This window comes from Macaca mulatta, chromosome 5 (genome assembly GCF_049350105.2).
Source record: "Macaca mulatta isolate MMU2019108-1 chromosome 5, T2T-MMU8v2.0, whole genome shotgun sequence".
Classification (NCBI taxonomy): Eukaryota; Metazoa; Chordata; class Mammalia; order Primates; family Cercopithecidae; genus Macaca; species Macaca mulatta.
The window spans coordinates 102544234-102566154 of record NC_133410.1 but is presented as its reverse complement, the minus strand read 5'-3'; the positions used below and the strand labels follow the sequence as shown (position 1 = coordinate 102566154).

The 21921-nt window shown below is 34.9% G+C and overlaps 1 protein-coding gene across 2 annotated transcripts in view; it reads right to left on the bottom strand.

Annotated features, from left to right (window-relative positions):
- Positions 1-21921, bottom strand: part of GRID2 (glutamate ionotropic receptor delta type subunit 2) — a 1541190-nt gene that overhangs the window by 605431 nt on the left and 913838 nt on the right. The window lies entirely within an intron of this gene.

Sequence of the window (21921 nt, the reverse complement as noted above, 5' to 3'; positions counted from 1 at the left end):
TGTGTTTGAAACATAGATGCACTGTATACTTGCTAATTAAATTTGAAAATATAATTCATCAAAACCTAGAAAACCATGGGTTTCAACAGAAAAAAATACATAAATAAAATGTACTGCTTCGTGATTTAACTGAGAGTGGAGATAAAATTTCAAATCACATTCGCTACTCAAAATAAACTTTGATGGCTTTTTATCATCTACCTAATAAATATCAAAGTACATAGCTTCTACAATCTGGCTCTAATTTAATATTCTTATCTTCTGCTACTTCTCTGTGTATATGCTTTCTACTGTTTTGACTAAGTAAACTGCTCTATATTTTCCTGCAAATTTTTGTCCTGTGTATTCTAAGGTGATCTAATTCTTAAATTATCTCAAAGTTAAATACCAAAAGTGATAGACAACATATTAGCATTAAAGCATGGGTAGGAAATTTTAGTAGCTTTTAGATTGCTAATAAAATGAAAATAAATAAAATATATTTAACAGAAAGAACAAAAATATATGGGTAGCACTCTTATTTGACCAACTTCAGATACATTTATTCTAAATGATTCTTGGCTTAGGCCAAAAAAGTTAAGCCTCAGGGGTGTGTGTGTGTGTGTGTGTGTGTGTGTGTGTGTGTGTGTGTGTGTGTATGTGTGTATGTGTGTAGTAGGTGCAGTTTCTATATCAAAGTTTCCACTCTGCTAAATCTTATCATACATATTCTAAGATGTGTTCTTCTGATTTACGCATGGCATGGGCATATAATAAGTGAGATTATTTTGCAGGAGATAATTCTGTTGTTTTTAGCAATAACACTCAAAGATAGGGTTTCAAATGAAGATGCCTTCAAATAGCTATCAAGGAGTTGTTATAAAATGTGAATTGCATTTTGGTGGCTATTCTTTGTCCTACTGAGAAATACCTGCTAAGAGATGCATTGCATCACAAAAAATAAAATTGGAAATATATTTGGTATGTGACTCAATGTTTTTTCAAAGTACATAATTAGTTGTAGAATCTTGCTTTTTTAACATTTGGTACAAGTTTCATACTATCCCATTATACATCATGTTGTTCCCTGTGACTTTATTGAGGTATATAGATAGTACATGATCAGAGAATTGAGGATATGTTATCTACTTTTAAGCTTTATTATTATCATTTTTGAAATATATGTATTTCACTTATAGGTGAAACTTAATATTTAAAATATAACTTATGGCAGTTTTCAGTTTTCGCTAAAAAAACACTTTATACTAGTAATGGTAATCCTTATTTCAAATTTTCTGATTGTTTTACTTTAATCATCCTAGAGACAAATAATGAATAATTTATTAGCAATAAAAAGTAATAGAAAATATGTGGGACTCCATTAGATTTAAAAGACTTAAAACTAGAAACTAAGATATAAGAAAAGTGGGTTTCTGGGTAAAATAAAGAGAAATACGTTGTAGAAGGGGGTAAATCACTACTAAAATATATAAATAGAACTCAGAGAAAAAGAAGCGAATACCAACAGATAGGCAGTATAGATTTAAAATACTTCTGAAGTAACAGTGGTAGAGTGATTCTATTTAGCTTAAGTTATCCTCATTTTAAGCTAAATAATAACCTTCACTATGTAATCAGATAAAGCAAAATTTAAACTATGAGCACTCTGCATTACCTGTAGAAATTACTAAATGAGAAGTTGTTTTGTGCAACAGCATTTATGGACTAAGTAGAAGGTAAGAGTTATGATAATAACTTATCAGTAACTATCTAGACTATAAAATTTACCCATGGCTCTTCATCTTAAAGTATTTTAGGCAAAAGCATGAAATAATATTGAGGCACAAATCTTGTATTTCTGTGAAGAAGAAAGACAAATGTGTTGTCTAAAGCCATGATTCTACTCATTGTACTATCCTCTGTTGCTTAGGGTCAGCAAGGAGATAATCTCTCCTTCTCGTCTTTGGTTTTATTCATGAGTATTAACATATAAGATATTTTAGCAGTATAAATTTGTTACAAGCAAACAATTATCAGCATATTACTACAGATAAATGAATAAATAATCTATCTTCATGTTCTAAATTGAGTGCTCTTCACCATAGGTGGGCATTAAGTATCTGTGAACCTTCAGTATGAGTCCTATATGTCTTAATGTGCATTTTCAAGAAAGAGTCTATTTGAATCTCTTTTGGGTTCTCAAGTTCCAAGGTCTCCTACCAGTTCTATTTGACCAACTATTCTAAAATCATTAGTCCTCAAACTTAGTCTCCAATTTAGGTTACTAAATGAATTTAAAAAATACCCTACCCTACAAACAAGTGAGTGGATACAAAGTTTATCAGAAAAACTAGACTATATTAATAGCATAATCATTTAAAGTCATCTCTATTTTTAAGCAAAGTCAAGGGTTCATGTGGTAGAAACTGCGAGATGATCATGAAAATCCATTCTCTCCTTCTGCTGGGACACTCAGGTAGGCTACATTTCCCATCCTCCACTGCAGGGTAGAATTACAAGGTCATGTGACTGAGTTCTAAGCCAATCAAATGTGAGCAGAGTGATGTATGCCACTTTCAAACCTGACTCATAAAACCTCCTATGTGCTTGTGTCTGCTCTCTGTCCATTCCAGCTTACTAGGATTGTGACGTCATGCGTAGAGGACCCTGGAAGCCACAATAGCTCCAGTGCACTGAGCAGACTCCCCTTTTCTACTCTATGCTGCGGTACTGAGCTGACATGAAACAAACCTTTAGTAGTGGAACAATACATTTTGGGTCTACTTGTTAGAGTAATTTAGCTCATCTTATCTTTAAAGAAAAGCATTTTTATTAACTTCATCTATGCACCTTTTTGTAATCTTAATAAATTTTAATAAACATACTCACTAGAGTAACTTTTACTTCTGTGATTTTATAAAGGCATGATTCCAAAATTATGCAATATTTGTTGGCCTTTTCAAAAATATTGAATATTTAGAACCTTTTTCCAACACATTTTTATCTGGAGAAGAAAATCCAATTATACTAGAATGGTCCTTAAGAATAAAAAGACAGATATGTCTTGTCTTTTTAATTATATATCAATGTATATGCAATAGATACACAACTAAAATCCATGTATTATTATTGTGACCCCATGTGTTAAAGAAGCTTGAAACTTTTTTGTAATGTTCTACACAGTTAATTCTTCCATTTACCATCTGAGAAAATGTTCACTAAACAAGGATTATGATTTCCCTAGGTCTAGGTTAACATCTTCATGCATAACCAGTGGGCTGGCATGAGTTCTCTGAGATTTTCTAATTGAATGTTACCAAAATAAAGCAATGCTAAAAAGCCACTGAATAAAATGGTAACTTATATCAGTAATGGTAGGAGCATTTAGTAAGGGGAATAAAAAGATAAAATGGAGTTCAATCGCCTAGACCTTGGAAATCCAGTAAGCTTTGAATTCTCTCACTTAAAGGAGTAGTATATTATACACATACATCACATACACACACACATATAAATTTATAGTATGATATATATATTCAGTGAAACATATATGCACGTATATGCATATCACTTCAAAGAGGTTAAACTCACAGTAGAAGTAGAATTAAAGGAAATAAAGGAGAAAAAGGAGCAATAATGTTGTTTACACTTCTCATGTATTATCAAATTGAGATAATATGGAGTGAGCACTCTTATGAAAAAAAATTACATAAAAAGAATTTCTGAGCTCTTTGTGTAGATAACAGAAGACAACTATTGTAAATCCCAAATCAATTAACCTGATTGTTTTTATATTTTTAAATAATGTCGATTTCTTTCCACCCGGTAACACTTGCAGCTATATAATGCTATATCACACTAGTGGCATTATTAACTTGAGGGCTAAATTACTTCTGGATTTTTGAAGTTATTTGAAGACAAGCTAGAATTTTTAAAGCCTTTATATTTACTTCCACAGGGAATTGTTTTCTTTTCCCACCTTCCTTATCTAAATAGCATATCTTCTAATCTCCTATTTTAGCAGTGAACATATTTGAAATCGATGAAGGGAATTAAGAAATTTGATTGCAATTTTCCATTTTTCATTTGGAAACTATTTAATATCTAAGCACATCGTTGTTATAGTTGTTTGGGCTCATTGTGTGAATTCTTAGAAATATTTTACAAGCTCATAAACACTAGTTGTGCAGTTTAAACAAAATTTTCAAAAAGTTTTTGATTATTGTAAAATATTGGAGGTACTAAAATAATATTTATTTTAAAAAACACTATCCAGTGAGGACTCTATTTAATAGTATGCTTGGTTATCACAATAACAGAAAGATTGAGGTATGGATTTCCCTTGGTAGTGCATTTCCTCTCTTCCTCTTATCCTATAATTCCCTTTTGTCATTACACATGTGCACATTAATAATCCAAAAAGAGAATGACATGTTCATAGAGAGTTGATGCCACTTCGAAATACAGTAATGTAATTATAACAAATGAAACTATCCCACCTCCCAAGAAACTGAACTTACTGTAAGTGAATTGAGCAAAAAAGAAAAAAAAAATCAAGTCCTGTCAGGAAGACAAGCAATGAGTAAGGACAGACCATCTGTCACTGGCAGGAACTTTAGAACTTCTGAATCTTTAGAAAAGCTCGACAATTTATCACTGTGTCTTCCACCATTCATTCTCAAATCTTTAGATGTGCTAAGTATAACGCAATCCAACACAAGGAAATCAACAACACTACCCGAGCTTGTTTCTCACTGGTAATAAATGTGGAACAGTTCCTACAAGTACAGGGGATGATTTAATTGACTAAACAATAACAGCAACATGCTGTTTATCACTCAACCTTGTGGCCTAACTAAATTAAGCTTGTTCCTTTTGCAGGATGTCCTAAATATTACACATTTATGCAGAGAGTTCCAGTGCTCTGTGCACCTGCAGCAGCAAAGATATCAGGTGTTTGCTTCCCTATTTCTAGCCCTTCCAAATCGTCAGGTGGAGACCAGCATGGGACATGCATAGGCAGAGAACACCAGCAGATATGCTGGAACAAGTGGCCAGAGAAACACTAAAGAGCCACTCCCTTCCTGGCTTCTCATCTATTGCAATACTATAGCTTAATTATATCAGCACTTTTGGAAATGAATTCTGTAGGACGCTAGTTCCACTAAAATTAATGAGTTTCCTGTAACTAACTAGATTTAGAAATGTTGGGTTAAGCAAAGTTAAACAGATGATATTACCATATTATTGCTCAAAGCTTTAAACAGGTTAATATGAATATAGAAATATAATTAACATAAAATTATATCAATATATATTATTTCACTGATTGATATTATGGGACATATAGCTTTGTACTTGTGAGTGCAGTCTCTGAAGTCAGATCCAGTACCTTTATTTTCTTAGTGTGACGTTGAACAAATTATAAACCCTATAAACCTGTTTCCTTTTGAATAATGATAGTGCCCACATAATAGAATCAGAATGAACATTAAATGAGATAATGGTATGTGGTAAACTGTCAGTAAATATTAACTCCTCACATCTCAGTTCATGTGCCTTATTGATCTCTAGGAGAAGATATTTGGATTATAGAATATTCCAAATAGATTTGACCACAGAAACCATTTTTTTTTCCCACTGCAAGTCTCATGGGATTAGTACGGTTTCGAAAATGTAGACTATAATCAATGTTAATTTAGCCACACATTTCTAAAGGTTCCAAAATCTTATTGAAATACCAGAAGGAATTTTGTCATTTTAAATTGCAATCACACAATAATCCTACAGAGAGCATGATAGAGGAAAATATTTCCACCAAACAAAAACAATAGATGACTTACTATATTTTATATAAGACACAAATGGATATGTAATGTTTTTGACCAAATGTTCTTCTTTCCTTTTAATTATTTTTATCCCGATTTAAAAACAAAATAAAACCACAATGTTCTCTCCAACAAAAGAGAGTATGTAGTATATAAATTTTATAGTGTATAATATATTTTTAGCATGGGCTTTGTGGATTTACAGTACAAACTATATCCAGTTGCCTGAGTGTTACATATGGCCAAAGTACACCACTACAGAGTTCTGCTAAAACTAAACAAACACACACCAACCAAAAAAATTCAATTATTATAAATACTATGTCTGAAATACAGTGGCCAAAGTTCCAACGTTCTCAAGGTATAATAAACATGTACATGACCTGAGTTTTGTTTTCATCACTTGTTTTCTTTAGCTGGTTATTGTTGCTGTTTTTCTCTTTTAAGAACTGAAGCCAAGACATAGGGAAACTGGAGTATTATTTGTTTAGATTCCATTTTTAAATCCCAAGAATATCCAGCAGATGGCATTAGTAATCCCTCACGCCAACATTGGGCAGCATGGGGATATTCTGAAAGGACTGTCTTGTTTGCATTTCCCCTTGCGCTCAGCATGGATCCTCAACTGTCTTCTGTTCTTATCCAAGCAGCCACTATCTGCCATTCCACTCTGCTTTTTTGCTTTAGAATCTCTGCTCTGATCTTCCAGCTGGAAGACCACAAATACACTTTCATCCAAATCCTCTTGCCATTACTGCCAAAGTTATTTCATAAACGGATATGCTGGATTTATTGTTACTGCTGTGCAGTGGGGTCTTCCCACACCCCGTGGGAGATGAAAATATGCCACCGCTGAGACTTAGCCAACATTGTGCTACCTGCTCTGCTTCTTAATGTGTAATGCAAGAAACAGACTGCATTCATCATGTGGCATAGACCAACCTTCCTGTGTTCTATATAGTATTGAACAAAGATTGAACAGTGATTAAAAGTAAATTCTTGATTCAGTACTTTACCTCATGAGAATAAAGATTTAAAAATTATTGCCAGTGTCAGAAACCACTGTGTTACTGTCTTTAATTCTTTGTTTCTGCCGGCATTGGGTTCTTTTGGATGTTCGTTGTAGTGATGTAAGGTGCATTATGCCAAAACATTAGGAAAAGCAGTGTTTGTTGAAGGACCCCTCATCCCTTGCCTATTTTACTATACGCTAATATGTTAACTTTTGGCACCATCAGAAAATCACACTAAAATATTTATTTTCTTGTAGCTATTATTTTTTAATAGCTAAATGACCCTTGGCAGAGTAAATTAATTCTTAAGTATGACAGGCAAACAAATGAATATGAGTTCTTAGTTGGATTTCGATCAATGCTTAAAATGATGTGGGGGCAAATTGGCACTTAATTGCTAGAATTTATGAACTAAGGCTTTCTTGCTATCTTGAAGCCAATAAAGAAAAAATAAAGTTCTTAAAGTCTATTGATCACATCTAAATGCAATATATGAGTTCTTCACAGCTGTGGATTTTCATGCTTTGCTTTGTTCCTTTTGATCTCTTCTCAGTTTCTCTCTTTGACAAAGTGTTTCTCATAACTCAAATTGTGAACAAAATGTTAAATCCTTCCCACTCATACCTCCCTAATCCCAAGCAGTATTATCCCAACCTTTGTGCTTGCCTGACACTCTGAGCCAACCTCTATCCCAGCCTTAATGAAATCGTAGTTAGCTATGTAAGTGGCTGTGAGGGCCATGCTGTCCATATTTTATATAACACCTTAGTCCTTCTGGTTCAGCTGTAATGACTTCCCTGCTGGTCCTCTAGTATAGTTCAGCCTTTGTCTTTATGTTGCCTCCTGGATTGCTCTTCCATTACAGACACACACATAGCCCCCTCCTTCATTTCATTTAGGTCTCTGCATGTCACTTCATCAGGCATGACTTCTATGATCATCTATTCTTGCCCCCCCATGTGTCTCTGTTACTTTTGTCCTGTTCTTCATTTACCCCACCTGAGACAAATAACATACACACACAGTCACTTATTTACTATCTCTTTCTGTGCTGTAGAATAAGTTTCACGGCAGTAAGGACTTCATTTTGGTCGCTGGTCTATCCCTTTACAGTGAGTGACACACAGTAGGGTTTCAATAAAATGGGTTGCTAGGAACAGGTCAGATTTCTTTTCCTAAATGTTGCTTGTGGAAATAAGAGAACCCTATAGCCCTAACTCATCCTTACACATCTGTGGATATCCCTACCTCATGTAGGACTAAATTATTTGATAAGCTGATATAAAAAGGAAGTCATTAGAAAAAATTTTAATTAAAAAATTAAATCAGAAAATGAATCAATTGGCATTTTCTCAAGTGAGAAGATCTTAACTTTTTGCATAGTAATTAAGTATAGAAATATTAAATTCAAAATTGGCAAAGCTAAATACCTCAGGACTTGGAGACTATCTGAAACTAGAAAAATAAAATAAAAGTTGAATAAATGGGCTTGAACTCAAATGCTGGACCTCCTTAACTGTAACAAAGTATGTTACATACTCTGAGTCTCAGGTTCCTGATGAGCTGAATGACATTTTCTTCATGGAGGAATAGTGAGGACTAAATGGCTAAATGTATCTAAAGCACCTGGAACATTATATGTGTTCAAAAATCATTCAAGTTACTGCAGTACTTTTGACAGTACTCATAAATGGTCATGCTTGACAGCATTTATTCTATCCAGTAAATGCTTATTGAACACTATTTACAGTATGTCAATAATAATAGTATAAGCTAATATTGAGTGCTTACTATGTATGACACTATGTGTTTTTATATATACACACACACACATACATATAGATAACTCATTCAATTCTCACAACATCCTTATCATGCAAGCACTAGAACTACGTGCATTTTAAATATGAAGAAGTTGAGGAACAAAAAGTTAAAGTAACTCACCCAAATCATAAAGTTAAACAGGAGTGGATGCCAGATTTCATAATTAGTAAAGATATGTTCTACAAAATTTTCTCATAGCGCTCTGCTTCTAAGTTGCAGAACCTGTTATGCAGTTTTCAAAATTAGAATAATTACAGTTAAACTGAATGTTGCAGGACATTTTTGGGATACACTAGACTTTTGTTTACTTATACTCCACTGTGTTAACTTATGTGCATCCATTGTATAACTGACAGAGAAAGAGACTAAACCATAGAAGACTTTGAAAAATAAAGGTGGTTCCATGACTATTTGCTTTAAAGTGGTATAAGAAAATGTGCTTTTCCTTAGTAAGACTTAGTTTCCATATTCTTTTCAGAATGTGAGCAATTTGCTACACTGGTTAACTGATTAAAAATTTCATATACACACACGCATACACTCACATACACATGTATATTCCTGATGTTTAACCAGAGAAATATTTGTACCTGACACTTAACCAGAGAAACAGTTATCTGTTACTGTTCTTTCATCACAACAAAATTTCCCATTGTCACCACAGGAGGAAAACAGAAAAGCTTCTAGAGCAGAAATTGGACAACGACTCTTAGATACTGTGCCAATAAAGCAACATGGCAATTAAGCATCTAGTTTCTGTAGTTAGACAGTTAGTTCATCTACTACTGTTCTTACACTAATGAAAATCTTTGTGGAGCTAGGTAGTATACTGTTACAAGTAGCTCATCGTTGATGAAGCTACTATGGAAGCTAATTATTACTCATTGCAAAACAATCCTATTTCAATATTTCTGTTATCCTTGGACTTTTCCAATATTACATGGGGATTTTGCTTTCTAGAATTTTAACAGTGGCATAAAATGTTGATGATTCTACTAAAATTAAAAGACTTCACAGGAAAAAAAATTCAAAAGGTTTTATTGTTTTTGTTATGACAAAGTTTCCAAAAGAAAAAGCAGAGGAATGTAAAAGGTGAATTTCCATGTCCATCTTCCTAAGCTACTTGTGTTTGTCATTCTCAAAGTAAGCTCAGGAGGTATAGTCTTTGAAATTTTTACTGAATCAGAACAGGACCTTGGAGCTTTCTGGGGTTTCTAAATTTCTTTCATAGTTTCTTCCATAAAAAGGCAGCTTTGTGGCCTACTGCAAAAATGTTTTCAAATGGTGTTGGACTTGACAGCATGGAAACCTTTCAGAATTCCAAGCAATTGACTTCCCTGCCTGTGTTATTTCACTAGGATGAAGTATAAAGTACCTTTTCTTACCATTGAAAAAATTACCTTATGGTATTTGAACTGTGTTTAGTAACAGAATGTTAGTTGAAACTGAGGCACCAGATGCCAACTGCTCAAACAAAATGTCACTTGCAGAGCAGAATTATAGAATTTGACAAAGGAACCCATGTATGATCACATAAAGCAAGAACATTCAAAGTCATCTGCTCTGTTTTAGTGATCATGACCTTTCTTAAAAATTTTACATGTATGCTTATCTATCAGTGTTTATGATTGCATACTTCCTATAAGACAATCAGAGTTACTCTGTATGCCATTTATATGTCTTAGAATTCACTGTTCTACCTTTCCTAGAAATGGAACACACAACTGTATGCTTTGGTGTTATTGCAAATTCATGGCTTCTAACCCATTGTTAATGCTGACCCTCATTCTTGTTCTGTATATCGTCAGTTCTGCTCTTCTTCTATTCTCAAGGCAGTGACAATTCAACCTTCCTGTGTATTGACATGTCCCACCTCAAGGGCTGTGTCTCATCTTCTCTGCCTGATGACTTTGTCCATACACAAATATAACCTGCAATATACACAAATATTTGGCCATACACAAATATAACTTGGAATATAGCGTATGTTAGAATCACTGGAGATCAACTCTCAAACAATGGGGCTAAGGACATAAATGTTTCAGTCTCTCCACTCTCCACTGGGTGATTCTGAGTTACATTCCATACATGCTTTCTCAGATGGTTCTCCACAGGACTGAGACCTATTTGCCCACAATTGTAACCCTTTCCTGTTAACACATGCTTGACTGGCTTCTCTCCTTACCCTCTTTCATGTTCACCACCTCCTCACTTGTGCTTCCTGGGAACACCTCTCTAATAATCTATCTGCATTCAGGTCCTTGTCTCAGTATCTGTACCAGTAACTCAAACTGAGTTGGCCTTCCTAAACAAATTACACAGTTTGTTACATGAGGGGAACAGTCCTATAGTTAAAATGAAGATACTCGTAAGAAGTAGAACATACGTTCCAACTATCCTATACATAAAAAAATTAGAACAAAATTCTTGAGAAATTAAAATTATTCACAATCTGTCCATAGGAACTGTCTTCTTGTAATATACCCTTAAGCCACTCTCATAATTCTAAAAAGTTGTGCACAATATATTTGAGGATTGTTTACATCAATGGTGCTCAATTTTAGCATACATTATAATCACCTGGAGGGCTTTTTAAACACAGATTGCTGGGCCTACCCCAATAGTTTCTGATTTAGAAGGTCTGGCATGGGGTCTGAAAAGTTTTATTTCTAACAAGTTCTCAATTGATGCAATATTGTAGGTTCAGCAAATGATTTTGAGATCCACTGTTTTATGAAGAGTCCTGGTCAGGGACTGAATGGATTTGAGTCTATATTATTTAATTAATAAACAAAGCAATTCAGCCTTTCTGAGCACCTGAAAATATACCAGACACATTGCTAGGTACTGGACTTGTTTCAGCGAGGAAGACAGTTTGTCCCTGTTGTAAATGAGCTTTCATACTGGCTCCACTGGATACTTATTAGGATTATGAAAAGTATGCCAATACCTGCCAGTCCACACATAATAGTCCACCAGAAATAACTAAAGCCCTGCACCTTTCCATAGAAGGAAAGACAAAAGCCTTGTTTTAGAAAAAAATACTCTATTTTCAAGCCTATCGTAAAAAAAAAAAAAATAGTTTATCTGAATAAAACTCCTTAAAACACACTAAAGTGTTATATTTATACCTCAATCATTGCTACACAAATTATAGCTTTGCACAAATTAGTTTGATGACACATATTTTCTATTTGGGGTTAGGTTATTTACAAGAATTCAGTTTTCAGGGTTAGTAAACATAAACATTTTTTTTTCCACTACGATGTTTTGTTTTACTTTTTTCATCTCAAGTGATAAGATCAGCTTTGTGTATAGACAACCAGTTATATCCTGAAATACATCATTGGATTCCATTGTTCTTTATTTCTTATATTCCATTCCAGGTTCAAGAGTAGGAATGAGTTCCACTAAACTATTAAATAAATGACTCATCAAAGCTTGCTTCAACTAACTCCAGGCAGATAAAGAGAAAAAAAATCTTGAAGATTACTGTATGTATTTCTGCCCTTTAGTCAGCTTTTATTTTGAGAATCAATCTTTATGAGAAACTACAGAATGAGACTAAGATGTGTTTCTGTCACTAGATTTGAGGCCATAAATGCTGTGAGGTACGATTGTGGCCTATAATTCAGCGGGTATCCTGAAGATGTATTCCAAGACTTTCTTCATCTATTTTAAATAAGCATATACCCATTTTGAATCTCTTATATGTTTCATAATTTACTGAAATAATTATGAGTGTTTCACAGTTAGCACACATTCCTATTTAGCACAATTTCACAGTTCACTCATGTCAGAATACAAAAGGAAGAGAGCAAATAAGGATATATTAGTCCATACTCATGCTGTTATAAGGATGTACCCGAGGCTGGGTAATTTATAAAGGAAAGAGGCTTAATTGAATCACAGTTCAGCATGGCTGGGGAGGCCTCAGGAAACTCACAATCATGGCAGTAGGGGAAGTAAACACGTCCTTCTTCACATGGTGACAGGAAGCAGAAGTGCAGAGCAAAAGGGGGAAAAGCCCCTATAAAACCATCAGATCTCGTGAGAACTCAGTCACTATCATGAGAACAGCAGCATGGGGGTAATTGACACCATGATTCAATTACCTCCCACTGTCTCTCCCATGACATATGGGGATTATGGGAACTACAATTCAAGATGAGATTTGGGTGGGGACACAGCCAAACCATATCAAAGGATCTATTTGATAATGATCCCTTGGTCTCCTTCAGACCCAAGGAGATGGGCTGACACTGTAATTCTGAGAGCCACTTGTACTCCTCTACATAACCAATCATAAAGCAGGCTGACTAACTGGCTTTAAAAACCTTCCTTCCAAGATGACTCGATGATAGAATTATTAGAAGAGAGTCTTTAAGAGTATTCTGGTAATACTAATATTTGGGCTAATTAAGGATGAGGACACACTTGAAGTAAATATTCTGTGGTTTTGATCACCACAATTGTTGAAATGATGTGATCTTTTTGTTGTTGTTTTGCTTTTTATTTCTTTTTTTTGTAGACCCATTGGTATAACACATTTTAAAAATATATGCACCCCACTACAGAACAAATCATTATTGCCTCATAAAATAAGGCAGGCAATACCTTAATTCAGTAGGCTTGTTCTTATGGACACATTTCACATGATTTGCAGTATGACTTACAGTGTGGTTAGCTCAGCATAATTTTAAAATCAACAGAAATCTCCTTTTTTTTTTTTTTTTTTTTGACATGGAGTTTTGCTCTTGTTGCCCAGGCTGGAGTGCAATGGCACAATCTTGGCTCACTGCAACCTCTGCCTGCAACCTCTGCCTCCCAGGTTCAAGCAATTCTCCTGCCTCAGCCTACTGAGTAGCTGGGATTACAGGCACCTGCCACCACACCAGCTATTTTTTTGTATTTTTAGTAGCGACGGGTTTTGCCTTTTGCTATGTTAGCCAGGCTGCTCTTGAATGCCTGACCTTAGGTAATCCACCCAACTCAGGCTTCCAAAGTGCTGGGATTATAGGCGTGAGCCACAGAGTCTGGCCTGAAATCTTTCTTAATACCTACCCATCCCTTGCTTTTAGGAATAAAATCTTGTGTCTTACACCATAAGTTGTAAACTATTCACTGAAGTGTTTATCATTCAAGTTTCTAATGTAAGGATTTAAGAGAAAATGTATTTGTTAGAGAAGGCTATCTATTTTCCTAAAAACAGAATGTTGGCCTATTGTAAGGCTTCATTTTTCAAGTTATTTAAGTGAGGTGTGAAATTATTTTAAATGGAATGATTTCAGTTGCTAGTTGCCTCATTTTGTTAAAAAAGCAAAGTGTCAGTAAGGTTATGGATTCAGTTCCTCTCTAGGTAAATTACTGTTCCTGTCTTCTAGAATCATAGTTATGTCTGTAAGGGGACTATAAGACATTAGTCCCAGTGAAAATAAAATGGATCATTATCCAATCACCATCACGTCTTCAAATGTAGAATATAAAGGGCAGAATATTTCGTTATAAAGAGATATTGTGAAGGTGTAAAAAGAATAATGAAGGGTCATATAGAAATGGATATTATGGGTATAATGAGCAAGCAATTTATGGTTGGCATTTTCCAGAAAATAGTGCAGAGATAAAATTTTCTTGAAATGTTTTTGATAAATAAAATATGCCTAGAATGAATTTTGAATAAATTAAAAGCAGAGATTGATACTCTTACAAAGGTAGTTACATATTACTTGACAATAAGAATTGATATGTCAGGGCAGATTGAGCTTGGATAAAAGCAATTTGGGACACATGGGAGAGAATTAGACAAATCTGGATGTGACAAGAAGAAAAATAAATGTTTATTGCTATTTTTAGTATTATTCCAAAAGTAAGATTTTTTAAAACAACGCTTAGTGATAAAGAATTAAAGATATGTAAAAACGGCTCTGTGCACAATTTATAATTCATATAAAATATATTTAGAGTAAATTTGAAAAATTATATTATATTTGTAAGTGTTAAAAATTAAAAATTACATATAATTGAAAAATCATTTTGTGGGTTCAATTATGTTCAATAAATTAATGTTTCCATTTATAAGAGCCATAGTTAAAGAATCTCTCTCAACATTTTAGGAGTTAGGTATGTGAGCCAATAGGAAGACAGCTTGCTAGGGCAGTTTCAGATTCTGATACACAGAGTAGTAAGAAGCAGGAAAGCAGCATTTCTTACCAACTGATGCTTTAACATGGTTACATTCTTTCCAGGTATGGTTTTTCATTATACATACTACCAGTACATTATTGCAAAGACTGTCTAGAGTTTTGCTGTTTTTTTCTGCTAAAAATGAATAAGAATCTCCATTAAAACATAAAATACATGCTTCTTTATCCTTCTAATTTTATTAAACTTTATTTTGCTAGTATACTGTTAAAAATGCATAATCAACTTTATCTGAAATTTTCAATACTTGCAATTATGCCAGATCATTCTCAGAGCTAATAAAATTTCTGAGATAAATTAAGATTAATTTCTAAATATTCTTCAAATTATTTTGTAGATTATCTATTTTAAGCCATACAAATCACAAATAATTTTCAAATATTCTAAATCATATTTACATTATATTGAAAATTATACCTTAACTTTCTTTTACTTAAACTTGCTTTATGAATAAAGGTCTCTGCAAATCTAATGACAATAATTATGTCAAAGTCCAAAATATATAATAAGAATTATGATTAAAACAGTAACACAAAAGAAAAATAAGAAATAGTCAAAGGATGATCTAGCTCTGAAGATAGAAAATTAGGTCATATTGTTAAATTGTGTATTTTTTCTCTGTCCTAGTAAAAGTTTACACTGTTCAAAATTCCTTATCTTTAGCTTTGAATATGACTTTAAGAAACTTAAAATATTTCAAATGGAAAAGACGTTATTGAGAGCCAAGAAAAGGACATTTTTAGGGTTGAGAGTTGTATATGATTTGGAATCTGAAATACTTAAAATATTTGCTCTTTGAAATTCAAACTATAATTGAAATTGTCAGGTGGTTCACTAAAATGTCAAGGGTTATTCAATCTGCCAAATTTCTGAATGAAGTTGAAAACACAGTAAATCTTGGATAAAGAATAAGACTTTCCTTCGGAGCTGAATTAAGTGCTCTTTATTAAGTCAATGGCTATGTCAATTTATAGAAATCAATAATGGTTTTTGAGATGTAGTTTAATAAAATAGAGAAATCTATATTAAATTCCAGAAATATCAAGGTTATAAACAAGAAGTCTATATAAAAACAACACAGTTTGTTGTTTCTTTTTATTTTAATAAAAACAAAAGTGTTAGATAGTTCCCTTTCTTGAAACATTTTGATTTAGGTAACAAATTATGGCATAAATATGAAGAATGAAACCACTGGGCATTTTAAACTATGCCACTTTAAAATATAATATAAAAAATAGATACAAAGTCAACGTGACAAATTTGAACTTTAGTAGTTTTAAATATGCTCATCCAAAGAGGGCAACAGAAATTAAAACCACCAATAGTGGTGTCATTCTCAGAGTTCAAAGGGTAAAAGTTACCACTGCATGAGGAGGTAAGGATTCTGATCTATTGCAGGCTTTTTATACACACATTTGTGTGTGTGTGCGTGTGTGTTGGGGGGAGAGCGGGGCTGGTGTTGTTGTTGTTTAGTACCACACAAAACTATCCATATATTCCTTAGTTCCATATTCCCTCTGCAACGTACAGGTGGTGAAGCGATTTGGAATCAATGGATATGTGGATACTTCGGTATGGTGCTGAACAAAAAATTAATGTGATTGAGCAAAAGTGTACATATTGACAGATCCTCCCTGGAACTAGAAAAAAATGTTTAGATGGCCACTGCTATGATCTGAAGGTTTGTATCTCTCCAAAATTCCTGTGTTGAAACCTAGTTATCAAGGTGCTGGTATCAGAATATGGGCCCTTAGGGATGTGATTAGGTCATGTGAGCAGAACCCTCAAGAATAGGATTAGTGCACTGATAAATATAAGGGATCTGGTTATCAAATTTTGCCCTTCTACCACATTAAGATGCAGTAAGAAGGCACCAATTTGAAGTAGAAAGGGAGCCCTCATCAGACACAGAATCTGTTGGTACCTTGATCTTGAAATTCTCAGTCTCCATAATTGTGAGCAATAAATTTACATTGTTTAAAAATTACCCATTCTAAAGTATCTTGTTAAAGCAGCCCAAACTGACTAAGACAGAATTTTGTACCCAAAACTGGGGTGCTGCTATAACAAATAACTTAAAATGTGGAAGCAGATTTGGAACTGGGTAATGGGCAGAACCTGGGAGAATCTGAAGGTGCATGCTAGAAAAAGCTATGAATTTACCATAAAAGAGGGTTCTTTCTAGGGCTCTGAAGAAGAGAACTGTAGAGAAGGCTTCAATCTTTTTAGAGATGACCTAAATTGTTGTGATCAGAATATTGATAGAAATGTGTACAATAAAGGTCATTCTGATGAGGTCTCAGAAATGAGAAACATGTCATTGGAAACTTGAGGAAAAGTGATTCTTGTTATTAAGTGACAAGGAACTTGACTGAATTGTGCCCCAGGGTTTTGTGGAAGGTGAAACTTACAAGCACTGAAATAGGATATTTGGTGGAAATATTGAGGATGTAGCATGGTTTCTCTTAATTGCTTGTAGTAAAAGGCAAGAAGGGAGAAACAAATTAAATAAAAAATTATAATAAAAATAGAAGCAGAAAAAGATTTGGAAAATTCTCAGGCTGGCAATGTTGTAAATGAAAAACAGAGAACACCAAGGAGGTGACCATTCCACTGTTTGTATTTGATAAGATTAATATTGATTGGTGGAAGCCAGGGGCTCTTAGTCATCAAGCCAATGGACAGATGAACTCCACAAATGCATTTCAGAGATCATCGGGCCTGCCATTCCCATCATAAGCTTAGAAATCCAGGACCTTGGGAACACAAAAATGTTAAGTCTCTGCTCTCACCATTCTGGAACAGCACTTCTTGCCCTCTCTTGCTGTTGTTCATGTGGGCCCAGGTACAGCTTGGGCTGCCTCTCTGCAAGGTACAGGGGGTAAACAATGATGGCACCTGCACAATGCAATCTCCACAGGTGTAGATGCACAGAATTTACGAGCTGTGGAGGCACTGCTGACTCTATCTAGATTTCAGAGGAAGTTCCAGAGAGCCTGAGGATCTAGGCAGTGAACTGCCACAGGAGTGGGGCCACCACAGAGATCCCATTAGGTCTGGTGAAGCTCTGGGGGTGAGGTCAACCTTGAGATTCCAGAATAGTACAGACTTCAGTATGTAAGTCTAACCTGTGAGAGTTGCAATACTGGTTGCGTTCCACAAACCCATGTGGGCAGGGCTTCCTGGAACCGTGGGGTCCCGATGCTTGACCCAGTGTGCCTGAAGGGCAGGATATCTAGTCAAGAATTATTCTCCAGCCTTGAGATTTAATGTTGTTTGCAACATTAAATTTTGGATTTGGGACAAGTTACCACTTTTTTCCTTTCTATTTCCTCTTTTTGGATGGAAATGTGTTTTCTATGTCCGTCCAATCATTGTATTTTGGAAGCACATAAGTTGTTTTATTTCACAGGCTCACAGCTAGAGGCAAATTTGCCTCGGGATAATTCCTATCTTGAGTCACACCCATATCTGATTTAGATGATATTTAGATGAGATTCTGCACTTCAGACTTTTGAGTTAATGCTGGAACAAGTTAAGACTTTGGGTGCTAGGTGCAGTGGCTCACGCTTATAATGGTAGTACTTCGGAAGGCCAAGGCAGTCAAATCACTTGACAAGGTCAGGAGTTTGAGACCAGCTGGCCAACATGGTGAAACCCTGTCTCTACTAAAAATACAAAAATTAGCTGGATTATAGCACATGCCTATAATTCCAGCTACTTGGGAGACGGAGGCAGGAGAATGCTTGAACCCTGGAGGTAGAGGTTGCTGTGAGCCGAGATCGCACTGCTGCACTCTAGCCTGGGCAAAAGAGTGACACTCCATCTCAAAAACGAAAAAAAAAAAAAAAAAAAAAGACTTTGGAGCTATTGGTCTGGAATAAATATATTTTACATGTGAGAAGGACATAAATTCTGGAGATCCAGGAGTAGAATACTATGGCTTGAATGTGTTTCCCCAAAGTTCTTACATGAAAACCTACTCGTCAAGGTGACCATATGAGAAGGTGGGTCTTTTGGGATGTGATTAGGTCATGACAGCAGAGCCTTTGTGAAAGAGATTACTGCCCGTATAAAAGAGGTGTGAGGAAGCTGATTATTACCATCTGCCCTTGCACCATGTGAGGACACAGTGAGAAGGTGTCATCTTTAAAGCAGAGAGGGAGCCCTCACCAGACACCACATCTGTTGGTGCCTTGACCTTGGACTTCTTAGCCTCCATAGCTGTGAGCAATAAACGGATGTTTTTTATAAATTACCCAGTCTATGGTATTTTTATTATAGCAGCCCAAACAACAACAGTCATATAAATGATAACACTGAATATGAATTTAGTTATAAATGTGTTAAAACTATATTAGAAGTGGGATAAGGGTAACTTCATGTGAGAGATGACAATATGCAACCGAAATTCTCACCTTGCATCTTAGTATATCAATAGATATCAATATCTAGGAAATCAGGAAAAAAACAGTGCGAACATTTTATTTAAAATATTTGAAAAATATTGAAAGGAGTTAAAACAAAACAAAACAAAAATTGAAGGTTGCTTCCATAGAGTGGGAAGAGCATGTAAGGAGACATGAAGCAATTCCTATTTTACATTATTGGTTTTATACGTACAGCACTTTTTTTTCTGAGTACATGGGAAATTTTGATAAAAATAAGTTTTACTAAAAAAAATTGGTGTGCAGTTAGAATGGCAATCATTAAAAAGTCAGGAAACAACAGATGCTGGAGAGGATGTGGAGAAATAGGAACACTTTTACACTACTGGTGTGAGTATAAACTAGTTCAACCATTATAGAAGATAGTGTGGCGATTCCTCAAGGATCTAGAACTAGAAATATCATTTGACCCAGTGATTCCATTGCTGGGTATATACTAAAAGGATTATAAATTATGCTACTATAAAGACACATGCACATGTATGTTTATTGTGGCACTATTCACAATAGCAAAGACTTGGAACCAACCCAAATGTCCATCAATGACAGACTGGATTAAGAAAATGTGGCACATATACACCATGGAATACTATGCTGCCATAAAAAAGGATGAGTTCATGTCCTTTGCAGGGACATGGATGCAGCTGAAAACCATCATTCTCAGCAAACTATCACAAGGACAGAAAACCAAACACCACATGTTCTCACTCATAGGTGGGAATTGAACAATGAGAACACTTGGACACAGGGTGGGGAACATCACACATTGCGGCCTGTCGTTGGGTGGGGGATAGGGGGAGGGATAGCATTAGGAGAAATACTTACTGCAAATGACGAGTTAATGCATGCAGCAAACCAACATGGCACATGTATACATATGTAACAAACCTGCACATAGTGCACACGTACCCTAGAACTTAAAGTATAATAAGAAAAAATTGATGGTGTGTATTCTTTAATCACATTATCATCAAATATACTATTTAAAAAAAAACTGTAAGAAAACTAAGCAAAATATTTTCTAAGTAATTTTTGTTAAAATTTGTTTAAAAATTACACTGAAGTGTCATTATATCTACAGTTTTAAAGCCAATTTTTAAAGAGATATATAAGAGATATACAAAGTACCATACTTCATGTTTATATTTCAAATGTTAAATATATCTCTTATATTATGAAAGGGAAGAAACATCAGCTTCCCATGTTGCTGACCTTGTCATGTGTATGTAGATTAAAAAATTGATTTGAGTGTCTGTAGTCAATTAAAATTGTGATATCCCATAGAGAATGTTTATTATTTTCTTGCTGAATCTTCTTTTGGATCAATGACATTCCCAGGGCAAATAAAAGATTTTAGGGGAACCACTATTTTAGCATAGGACATCACTTTGAAATTCAAAGAAACCAAACGACAAAAACATTTCTTACCACATAGAGGACTGTAACAAGACAGTAAAACAGGGGCGCTATTAAAATGTTGTCTTAAATTCTCCTACCTGTACCTGGGGACTTTGATTCAAAATAAAGACAGAGATATAAAAATTCACTGAAGTTAAAGGATAAGCTGATCAAATACATCTTTTCTTCAGACATACTTTACTTACTATAATTATCTAAAAGTGTTTCCTTAACACTAACTAATAATCCTAATCATTTTCAAAATGACTGTCCTAACCCTGTAGTTATTTGAGTTGAATTAATACTGAATTACTTATGGTAGAACTTGTGTCTTTCAGATACATTATAGCAACTACAAATAAGTACTTGGGAGAGTGGATACATTTTTTTTTTTTTTTAAGACAGAGTCTCGCTCTGTTGCCCAGGCTAGAGTGCAGAGATGCAGTCTTGGCTGACCACAACCTCTGCTTCTAGGGTTCAAGCAATTCTCCTGCCTCAGCCTCCCGAGTAGCTGGGATAACAGGTGCACGCCACCACGCCCAGCTAATTTTTGTATTTTTAGTAGAAGTGGGGTTTCACTATGTTGGCCAGGCTGGTCTCGAACTCCTGACCTTGTGATCTGCCCGCCTCAGCCTCCCAAAGTGCTGGGATTACAGGCATGAGCCACCGCACCCAGCCAGACACTTGATATTCTTAAGAACTTGTTCAGCTCTAGGGATTTGAGAAACATATGAAAGAGTACCTGTGAGGTTTTTTTTTTTTGTTTTTTTTTTGTTGTTGTTGTTGTTTCTGTTTTGTTTTTTTTGAGAAATAATATGGCTAAAGTGAACTAATCCTGTTGATTGCAGAGGAGGGGAGCAGAATGATCACTTACATGAAGAAAGATAATGCATATACAAAATTAGAGCCAAAGAAGCAGGCACTTCAAAACCTTGACTGAATGTACACGGACACAGGCAGTAAATACACCACTTAAGTAAAGCTAAGTGGCACTGTTCACCACTCTCCTTTAGTTGTTAAAACGTGGGCCTTCATGCATAGCCAGAACCAAGCAAAGCCATTCTACATCATTTATTTGGCAACTAAATGTGCTGGGCTGATTTCGCCACTCTACCGGAACCTGCCTTTCTTGCTCCTGACTAGACATTTCTGTTTAACAGTTTTTCCCATCTGGAACACATTTACTTCTTTCCTCTATCCAAGTCACAAACCATTTTCTGTCAGTGAAGA